The sequence below is a fragment of the Athene cunicularia genome, assembly GCF_003259725.1.
Source record: "Athene cunicularia isolate RWA chromosome 17 unlocalized genomic scaffold, athCun1 chr17_part1, whole genome shotgun sequence".
Lineage (NCBI taxonomy): Eukaryota > Metazoa > Chordata > Aves > Strigiformes > Strigidae > Athene > Athene cunicularia.
The window spans coordinates 10,343,176-10,354,650 of NW_020799122.1; the positions used below are offsets into that span (position 1 = coordinate 10,343,176).

Here is an 11,475-nt window from a genome sequence, read left to right on the forward strand (position 1 = left end):
GGCGAGTGGGGACAGTTTTTAAGCGCTCTCGATTTTTCCTCAGAATAAAATAAAAAAAATTTACTCATCGAGCGATTAAAATGTGCAAACATTTTGCTTGGTGTTCCGACTGCCACATTTAATATTTCAAACAACATTCAGGCCAATATTGTTGCTTAATTTAACATAACTGGATCCCGAATGCATTTCTAACAGATTAAACCACAGAAATATCCACATGTTTTAATGACGATTTGGCACTACTTGGAGCCAAACAGATTTTAGCAATATTTTTGGACTACAAATTTTTTCGTAAGAAAAGAAAGCCCACTGGTAATGGATCTGCATTCCCTACATTTAAATCTTTTTTGGATTTAAGTACAAATTGAAAAACCTAAATATTTAGTGCCATTATAATTCAAGCAACATCTGGACAATTTTCTTTGCCTTGGAAAAGATTTTAGCCAGCTTTGCAGAGGCTCAGTCCATGCTGCTCAGGCAGAATGGCTCCTTTTACATTTGCATGCTTTACTCAGATTCTGTAGTTTCTATGCCAACAAGCATTTGTAACTCTTTAAAAAGCACATTTGGAAGTGGGGGGAAGATGGAAGATTTGAAATGTGATAAAGATTTTTTTGTCTGGGTTTTTTTGTTGTTGTTGTTCTCCCAAATCTAAATCATACCTCATTTTTTTCTGAGCCCTGGAAACCTCAAAAAGGCCCAATAAACATCATCTCAGCCATGGCAACTCTTCCACCTGCTTCAAAATGCAGCAGTGACTCAGAAAGAAGAAAGTTTGTTCAGTCAGTCTGATGTATAAAAAACCATATACACACACTCTCACATAAATATATAGACTTACATATATATAAATCCAGACAAAGTATCTATAGCAAACGTCTATTGGTGTCTCTTAAGAGAGCAGCTCTGTGGGGAAAGCAACAAATCTGCAGTGCTGAGAAACGAGCCCTCCAGATGTAGCCCAGTCCAACCCCAAAAGGCTAGTGAAACGCCATGCAAATTTACGTGTCCACCTACTACTGCAGCGTACAGGGCCTGTGCAAGTTTCCAAATCCCAAGGAAAAGTAAACAGAGACAAGCAGCTACTACTGAACTGTCACTCAAAATCCAGTAGTTTGATTTTTAACCAGATTTTTGTAAGCCACGCCTCCCCTTCCTCCCCACCCCCAGTCCCAGACCTCACAGATGGCTCTAATTTTATAGTTAACACTTGTGCTCAGCGCTGTGACGTTATAGGTGCATGGAGACAAAGAAAACCACAACCATGAAAAAGCAAAATAAAACATTCAAAGCAGACAATACTACTGACCTTACAAAAATAAGAGAAAATCTGTTTTTACACAGATGCAGCCTACTAGACACATGGCCATTGTGATCTCCTCTTCCACCTGAAGTTCATACACAGGACCTAGCGATGCTTTTGGAGCTACCATCTGGGGAATGCCAGTTCATCACGAAGGTGCCCACCAGAAAAAACAGTCAGCCCCGGTGGCTCCGCAGCAGAGACAGCAAAACAAGTTGTTCCCACCAAAAGGCAGGACTACATGGGTGTTTCTTGGGGGAGTTGCTCACCAGGAGGAGCTGAACAGGCAGCTCAAGCAGGGTAGCACCTACCATTGTCTGCCTCTTATAATTTTCTTGTCCATGAGCTCCAGAGGATGAAAGACCAGAACATAGAGTGATACTACTGCCAGCACTAAACATTCATTTACAGGCTCATTGTTAATGATGGAGATCCGTTAGACCCTTCAATCCACCTCCGGTGCATATGTAATATATGTGCTGATGAGCTGCGAGGGGAGAGGAAGGAAAGACTGTTGATGCTGTGCAATAATCAATCCTAACCACAAGACCAAGAGAAAATACTCGAGGACCCGAATATGATAAACTTCTTTTACTTCAGCTAGGCGGGGAATACAGAGAAAGGAAGATTGGACTCCCTTAGCCAAAGCAAAACATTAAACATGCTGCTATTCTGGCAGGGCACTGGTTCCTTTCCTCCCTGCACAATCATAGATGATGCAGTGCATCAGACAACAGATTTCATCAGAAACCCGGGATTTGTTTTCACAAGCAGGGATCAGGATGAGATCCAGGAAGGGCAAAAACTCCCTCAGGGAACAGGAGACAAAAGGACAAGATTATCAGTATAGTGGTGGCAACTAAAAAAATTTATTAATTTTCAAAAGCAGTATTGTCTCATGGGACTAGTAACAGCCCCCAGCTAACAAACACAGTTACTCCTGCAAAGAGCCATCAAAAGACCGGGAGAAAAGGCGATGTCTGTAAAACTCTTCTCATTCGAAAAAGGCTTATAGGTCACTGCCTAGCACACAAAATGCCTGGAGCATGAGGAAGGTGCATTGCAACGTATAGACACTAACACCCACTTTTCCAGTCTTTGCTGTGCTGTAGGAAGGGGCACTGCATCCTCCTCTAGCCCAGCTCCCATCCTCTGATGTTCCCTGCCACAATTTCACAACCTTTGCCATTTCAAAAGCCCTTCTGGCAACCACACCAGCAAGCATGGAGCTATTTTACACAAGACTCTGTGACCGATAAATTCAGGCTTCTCCCTCCACATCATGCATACATAGTTTATGCTGCCTACACATCAGGACCATAACTGCTGTAAATTATTTTCACCTATTTCGATTAACTGTATGGGTTTGTACTAGCTGGAAATACAGTTCTATCTGTGATTTAGAAGACTGAGCCTAAAATACTGAAATCATCAGGCAGCTTTCAACAGAGAGGAGGTGGCCACCTGAGTGTTCTCTGTCTGGGATAACTTCTTCCATGCTATGCACAACAAGCCAAGTGCACCAAGAACAAGAAACAGCAATTCATACCAACTACAGAACAAACAAAACCGGGCAGTTTTAATGCTGCAGCCTACACCCACACTCCACCGGGACTTCTGAACGGAGAGCAGAGAGAGATGTCTTCTATTAAGAGTAGGGAAGAGTGATTCAAAATCAATCTTTGGCAAAATTAAAGTCTGTTGGGACTCATGTTAATGAATTCCCCTGCTGGGTTTATCATGTTTAACAGAAAAGATTGTTATATGCACGGCACAGCAGGTGAGACCTGAGAAGAATATTCACACACCTGATTTTATGTTCCCTAAGCTCACTCTAACCAGGAGAGAGTCTCCCTCCCTGCCCTGTGCTATGCAACATTTGGGCGATGAACCGCTGTCTCACCTGGGTAGGGTAGTCTCCTGGAGTTGGGTGGTATTAAGATACCTCCTTTGTTCTTCTGCTTGAGATGACAGCACAAAACTTCGGCTGTGAATGCAACAGATGATCACATGTGCTCTTCAGCTAATGGAAATACCCAGGGGGCATGGGTCCTTTGTGCCCAGCCTTCTCCCAGTGGGTCCCTTATGGGATTACTGTAGCAGCCAAGTAAGTCAAATTACTATTAGCTGGACTAAGTGCTACAGGAAGATCATGAAAATGAATTAACTCCTACCCTTCTCTATTCTGAGATGGATTACACTCTGCTCCTTTGGAGTAATTTCACAGGAGGGGAGAGGGAAACATACGACAGAAATGAGGAATTTATTGCCCTGTGGTTTCTTGTGTTGAAACACAGCACTGAAACTGTCCCCAGTGCCTACAGTCATGCTGGGAGATAGGAAAGTGCCAGGGCCACATCCAGGTCTGGTGCCAGCACCTTTTCCCTGAATACAGTGGAGATGTGCTCCTCCTCCACTGTCCCTACACCTGGAAGCCCACACCTGGATGTGCAATGCTTAGAGGGACATGAATGACTGGGCAACAAACCCCTTTCATTACACAAGAGTCTTGTTTTTAACACAGCATAATCCCCCACTGGAAGCACGGTCATCCCCAGCTCCAAGGTTTTATGTATTTCTCAAAGCTTTTTGAAATAAAACAGGAAAGCAAAGTGGAGGGCAGATTCACCACTCCCCTGATGCTGGTCTAGATCTGGAGCTGTGCCACTGCTTCCACACCAGCTTCGCCAGCGTGCCCTGAACGCATAGCCTGGTATAAAAAATAAATGTGTTAGCTGATAAAATATGAAACTCCCTTCCTCAACCAACGCACCCACAAAAGCTCTAATTTAGCTCTGAGATGCATCACTGAATATTACATCACTTTTGTGCCTTTTAAGGAAGCATTCCAGCATTTTCCCAAATTAATCAGGTAAACTTTTTTCTTCAGCCAGAGGAAGTTAAAAATAACCAATAACCAGGTAGGTGTCAGTGAAAAGATCTTGCAGGGAATATCTTGTCCCATCACACCTGTAAGGAAGGAAGCTCTTGCCCATCTCCAGGCACTGAAATGCAGCAAAGCCACCTTCCCAGCAAACAAACACAACGAAGCCCAAGGACAACGCTCCCCATTAATGCCAGATAATTTTAGGGCTTCAATTGCAGGCAGTCCATATTGCTAGCAAAATCCTACATAAGATTTGCACTATCTACCACAGCAGGCTTGACCCCATTTTCATATGCAGAAGCACAAAAAAAAAAAGCCCCCTCATAATCCTACAGAACACAGAGCAAATAGCACTCTCTGGGACTACTTGAATACCACCCTATTAAAATACAAACATGTTCCTACAGTAGCTCAATGATTTTAAACATTCACCATCTTTTCATTTTGGGTTTTAAGCACTTTGCCTGGCAACTGTCTGAAGGGCAAATCATTATGGAAATAGGAAGACAATTAATTTTCCTTTATTCTGGAAGAGAGGATTATTGGAATAAATAAAATAATCAGCTTAGACAAGAGCACAATTCACAAGTTATGAAAAACAGAAGAAATTTTTTTCATTTTTCTTTCCAAATAAAAGATTTTCTTGGATGGAGTTTGCAAGGCAAGTGCAGAAGTTTGGGAGTTAAGTAACCTTGGAGTGCTAACTCACAAATAACTCCCTATATGCCAGCAACAGGAGGAAAGCTGTCATTTCAGACACTCTTAGAACCACTTTTAAAATTTATTTAATATAGTAACTTAGAACACCCCAAAAAAAGATACAAAGGCTACTTCTCAACCTCATTTCACACAGAAGTAAATCTGAAGCAGCCCCAGCGTGGAGGCAGCCCTAGTCCAAGTGGGAGAGGTGTCGTGGGAGTAAGAGCAGCCATGGCATCGGGCACTGACAACAGCAGGTCACTGATTTTTAGGGTCAGGTCCCTTCCCCATCCAAGGCTCTGCTCCCAGTAAATCCACACTACGTCTGTTAAGATTAATGAATTTATCTGGATTTTGAGCACTGTAGAAGATATTGGAACCAGTTCCAAAATCAAGCAAAGAAAGGTTATATGCTAATGCTTGCGGATGAATGCAAAGGAGAAGAGCGGCTGTCGAATCAATGCCACTATCTGATGCCAGTCTGTAGCACTAGATGCTCAGCATCGTGATCAACATGGTTAAAGGAGTATCCGATACACTGACATGCATGTATACCTACATATATGAATTAAGCTAAAGGTAAGGCATTTAACTCCCAAACCCCAGTGGTAGAAGTGAACACGAGGAAAAGGAAAGCCTTCAAGTTCATATTAGCAAGAGATGAAGTTATTATTTACTGAGAAAAATTTGGGATATCTTGGTAAGACTGGTACAGTTATTTCTGAAAGACTCCTCTAATAAGCAGCGTGAGTTATAAAAATAGTATGGAAAATATGGTTCAAGGTTGCTACAGCCTCAAAAAAGAAACAGAGATAATTGATGGAGGTACAGATTCCTGGGAGCACGAAGGACTGTAAAAGTACTGAGAAATCAAATTGATGATCTGGAAAATAAGATGAGATTAAGAATGATCAGGTTAGTGGGGGCTCCTGAAGGAGCAACAGTGGGAGAAAGCAGACTTTTAGTTTGCAGTGGATCATTAAGGAGGTTAGGGATGAATAATTCTGACTGTTCATATTGTGTCCTGGTGAGCCGTGTTCCCAGACAGGCCAGTTACTTAGCACCCCGCACCCCTCCCGGGAACGAGCTCGCTTGTGCATCAAGGAGCCCACACACTTAAACCAGCTCATAAATCTGAGCCTGGTTCCAGGATCCGGCACCGTCTCCCTCCGCTGCTGTGACACCAGAGGGAAACGCACGACTGAAAGCTGCTCCCTTTGCTTTCTCCAGCAGTGGCTCTACGAACTCCAGGCTCCCCGGGCACAGCCACGTCGCATCGGCTGGAGAGAGCACCACTAGAAAGAGCTCCCACACATACCGGCACCCCTGCCCTTCCCACAGGGAACAGCCATTTCTTCTGTTTGCTTCTCTGGCTGCAAATCACTGTGGCTGCAAGTAGGTCACAGACTAGATGGCGCTCGAAGAATCACCTGCAGTTCATTCCCTCTTCCTTTCTTTTTTCTTTTTTTTTTTTAGGACCCACCAAGTCACTTCACCACCACCTTCAAAACCAGCATCCTCCAGCACAGCACCATCCATCCATCCATCCATCCATCCATCCATCCATCCATCCATCCACCCATCCTCCCACTGCCATGCTCACAGCTCTGTCTCCCACGTTTCTGCTCTCTCCCTGATCTGTTTAATTCCATCTTTCCCCTGCAGGTGGATGCAGGTCATTAAAGCAGGATTTTTCTTCCATCTTCCCTTTCACCACAGACCATATTTTTCCAAGCATAACGTACCGCATTGTATTGCTTCTCTAGCACTCAGAAGCCCAAACATGTCCTCCACACTGATCTATTCATTAAGCCTCATCCACCAAAGGAACGTAGTTAATTCTACTAATTTCACAGCCAGGTTAAAAAATGCAGCCCCTTCCCCCATGCCTGTAACTTCACTTATTAATCCTCATGGAGAGGGGGGTAGGGAGTCCCCTTTGCCAGCTGCTGCTCTCAAGTTCGCTCCAGTCCCCTCTCAAAGCAGGGCTCCATCTGATCCCCATGGGCTCCCCGGGGTCAGCTCAGGAGATGCTGCAAGACCCTTCCCTGCTTCGCCCAGGACATGCATGAGACCAGGCAGCCTGGCAGAAGGGCTCAGGGCAGAGGGAGAGCACTGCGAAAGGGTGTGAAGCAAGGCTGCAGCAGCAAGGAGCTAGTTCAGGGTGTTAAGGAAGCTCAAACGCAGCCATGAGCTGGACTTCAAAATGGCCAGGAAGGCAGGAGAACAGGAGATAAACCCCTCCTCTAAAGTGAATCTTGATAAGGCATGAAGGCGAAGAAAAGCCGCGCATTACAGAAAACCCTTCCACACAACTTCACAGCAGAAAAAGAATTCATCACAGCAAATAATTACAAGGTTTATTTCATAATATCTGGTTTTAAAGTCATTGCCAATTGACTAAAGGTTGGCTGAAGGAGTTAGAAGGGAGAGAAGCAAAGACATTGAAGTGCTCATTATTTGATTATTAAAGACTGGGACTTCAATGCAATATATTACCCAGCACAATAACTTTCTCCTCCCTGTTACTGCCAGGGATGCATGATGTTTCTTTAGATACACCTGTAAGATTCAGTTCTATTTTGTTCTTTCTGTTTTGAATACAGTCTTTGGCTGCTGCCATACCAAAGAGATGAGCAAGTCCCAAATTCAGGTTTCAGTTCCTCCACTAAACAAAGCATGCTGATGGAGAAAGAGACAAAACTGGCCATATGGCAGAATTTTTCACAGAAATCTAAAGAAGAGGGCCTCTTAGTTCAGGCAATGAACCCTCTGGAAAAGCCCAAGCTACCCATCTCGGTAAAAGCATCCAGGAGTCCCCTACCCTGCATGCACCACAGTCCGCACAGCCCCATCCATGTCAACCCACGGGACACGTGAGTTAACTGCTCAGGGCAATGTTTTGGGGTGGGATGACACCTCTTCTCTCTCCAAGTGACTCCAGTTCCAGCACTGCCTGTTTCCTCCCCCAATGCCACCCTCATTCCCCGCAGGCTGCTGCTCCTACAGCCAGCACAGCAGAAGCAGAGGTGCCCCATCCGCTCAGGTGCTGGGGTTCACAGCCTGCCTCACAGCTGACATTCACTCATTTCACCGGGCTGGGAGCTGCCCAGGCTGAAGAACCAACCTCCACTCCATTCAGCCATCCCAGAGGGCTGGGGGGCTCACGCAGGGAGCAAGGTGCCCACTCCCTGAAAACACCCCAGCAGCGATTTGCAGAGCTCCTCTGGCAGAGCCCAAGAACACATCCGCAAACTTTAAACCAAACAGAAATTAAATTTGGATGTAGCTATTTTTTCCTTCCAGACTTATCAGTTCCAGGGCTTGCTGGAGAGGTGCTGAACGTCTTCTCGGCAAAGAAGAGCCCTGCACAGGAGGGAAGCAGCTGTGGGCTGAGGCTGTGGCAAAAGCTGCTCCGATCCAGAGGCACAAAGTCCGCAGGCCACCAAAGTCTGGGTAAGGCTGAAGCACAGTGCTCCATGCTCGGGGCTCTCCTCAGCCAATGAAAATAGCTCATTTTCCCCATTTTACTCTAAAACAAGAAGAGGAGAAGGGCTTTACTCTTTGGCTTTGAGCCCAAAGGCATGGCACTAAGCAAATAGTGTCACCTTTGTGCTTTTTCTGAGCCTTTCCCCCATTTTCTGGTGTCAGAGATGCCCACTCTGGTACTGGAGACCAAAGGAAAAAGTTTAAAGAGGGTCCAAACCATTTTAGGGATGAACTTGATTCCTCTTCCCAGTGAGGTTGCAATAAAGAATCAGATGACAGATCCAGGCTCCCTAAAGTCACCCACTGCAAAAGGGAACAACAGTGATGACCTGCACTGGGGGAGCAGCTTGCTCCAGCATACAGACCAGTCCTGCTGCCACGGGACCTCTGGGTCCCATAGTCGTAATGCAGTCTCCCACCTAGACCCCATCTAGACACTTTAGGTGAAAGATGTATTCTGTTACACCCTGATCATAAATTTTAGGGTTTAACTTTCTTGCTTTCACCTTTGCTTTTCAAAAAAATACTTCCCAGCCCTTCAACCAAATGCACTTTAACCAGAATTTGATCTTTTTCTTCCAAACTGAAAACCCCTTGTGTCATGGTGACAGATATGCTGCTGGCATATGATAAAAATCTGAAATAGAAAACACTCATCCACCACTGAGAAACATGCAACACCACTGGATCCCAACAGAACCACAGTCCTCCAAGAGATGAGTCTTTGTTCTCACAATTTCCAAAACAGTATTCTGAAAACAGTGTCCCACCCTTTATAGATTTATATTGCTATATCTCTATCATTTTCCTTACACTCACCAAAACGAAGATATAATTAACCCATACTCAATAGAAATTACAATGATTTTGAAACAGCAAGAAACAATCTATTTGCATTTGGTAGCTAATTATTCCCCCTACGCACACAGCCATCAATGTTCCCTAAAACCATCCACAGAACAGACAGTCTGTGCTAGCCAGAGCTTCTGGAAAGGAGGGACTGAACCTCAACAAAAACCTCAACATTGGGGTGGCAAATTTTCTTCAAATATGCAGCATCTCAAGTTCAGACAAGTTTGTAATAGAACTGCCCTTCTGAACTTATCCGACAGCATTAGCATCCACCTGTGTATCGCATGTACACTGACAGCTACCACAGGTTGAACCTAGTGGGAGCCACTGACATTTGCAAAATTATTGAATTATTATTCCCTTCTTCACACCACTCTAAGGAAATGCGAAGCCATTTTCCAGTACACAACATCACAAACAGATCCTGCTGCCATTGGACATCAATTTAACACCAGGTAACAGCAGGACTACTGTCATAGCTATGTGACACATGAATTTTTAGTGCCACAGGCAGAGTTGCATCTATTATTATTCACTCCTCGAAGGAGGAAGGGTGTGCCCTTCTTCCACTTGTACACAGTCCTGGAGACTTGCTGAGGAGCAATCTCTAACAGCGCGAGCTCGAGGGGACTGATCTATTCCACTTAGGTACATAACACTCAAAACGATGCCCTTCCCTGCCCCCCTCCCAAGTCAGGCAGTTTTTGCTGACAGTTCACCTCCATTTCCTCATCATTCAGAAGGATTAGCTAGATGTTTTTAAGAGGTAAAGATGCAAGCCATGGTTAGTGAGCACTGCCTCTCCCAGCTCAAACACTGAGCTGAAGCAGCCTGACAAAAAACAAGCCACCCAGGTATTTCTGTTTGATGTCCTGGGAGCCCCCAGGTTGGCCCTCCATCGCTTGTGCTTTAAGTATTTGGGAGAAGCTGATATAAAGCATCAAGGGTGGTAAATCACATCCTCCTTCACCCACGCTTTCTGGAGGCGAGTAGATAAAATGCTGTTCACTCACTAGGAACTAAGAGAGGTTTTCCTTCGTCCAGGATGCACCCGCAAAGCAGCAACTGGGAAGGAAGGAGCTCAGTTTCACCTTGATGCAACCCGTGTGCCTGCAACACTTACCTTGCTGGCAAGACATTCTCTCCTCAACATACGAAAAGTGATCATCCTTTAAAGCAAAGCCAAAATATCTCAACGATTATTTTTCTTCCCCCATCTGACACAGGTTTGCAGCTCCTCAGGCATGGGGAGAAGGGGAAGCAAAATTTAAAAAAACACAACTATTATTCTGTAGGCAATCAAAGCTAATCCCTTTATACATTTTCTTTTCAACAGAAGCATGATATATCGAGTCCCACTGGGTTCTGATCACAACTAAACAGGACTAGGTGTTTTCAGCTCCCTTCTGCCAACACAGCTCAACGTGCAGCAGGCCTCACCTCATATAATCATTTAACTCAACACGAAGTCACCCTGGTGCTCTACCCCAGCTCTAGAAAGTCAGCCCGTGCCTCAGTATGGCCTTGCACGGAAATAGGATTACTTTGGCCTGGAGGAAAAAAAGAAACCACAACATGAAGGTCACCCATAAAATCATTACACAGATCCCTCTTCCCCAGCTCTTAGAGAAAAACCTTTATCAAACCCTCAACCTTAAAGTAGAAACACAAAAAGATATGTACATTAATCCCATATACCTCCGTCAATTTTTTTCCTCGTGTCTTTAGAGCAGTTGTTTACTGCAGCCAACTGCAGAGAAATTACAGTAGCTTAACTCTCCAACTCCCTCTAAAGGATTAATCTTCCAGTGAGCATGCTCACGCGAGATCTTTTTTCAGCAGTTGCATCCATTTCATGAAATGAGGGCTGCTGCAGACATGAGGAAATGCCATTTCAGGACTACAGGCAAAGTTAAACAGCCCCCAAAATAAGGGCTAATCCCTCCCTAGAGCTCTAGAAAGGATCTCTGCCCAACCCTCCACCTCCAACGAGGTTTAAAGATTTCACGTTAATGTGCCCTTTCAGGAAGAGGGGGGGGCTAGTGGTTTCCCTGCGACACACGTTTTAAATGTCTGATCTTGGCTTTTCTCTACAAGCTGGTGGACAGTTCATCCACCGAATCTTAAGTCAAAAATAGCTTCTTCTCACTGGCAGATTTTTCTTTTGTATCACTTGTTGGCTCATCTTTGCTTTTAAAAAAGTCAGGAAGATAATTTGGGGTGCGGGGGGGAGGGGCTGTCTCTT

General features: G+C 44.7%; 1 protein-coding gene across 2 annotated transcripts in view; it reads right to left on the minus strand.

The window, feature by feature from the left end:
* Nucleotides 1-11,475, minus strand: part of EHMT1 (euchromatic histone lysine methyltransferase 1) — a 121,682-nt gene that overhangs the window by 91,342 nt on the left and 18,865 nt on the right. The window contains exon 1 of one of the 2 annotated variants that reach the window (XM_026860767.1): nucleotides 10,929-11,020. The exons of the other annotated variant lie outside the window; for it this stretch is intronic. The gene's annotated coding sequence lies outside the window, so the exon portion shown is untranslated. Of the gene's footprint in view, nucleotides 1-10,928; nucleotides 11,021-11,475 lie in introns of those variants that run through there. 2 annotated transcript variants of the gene reach the window in all.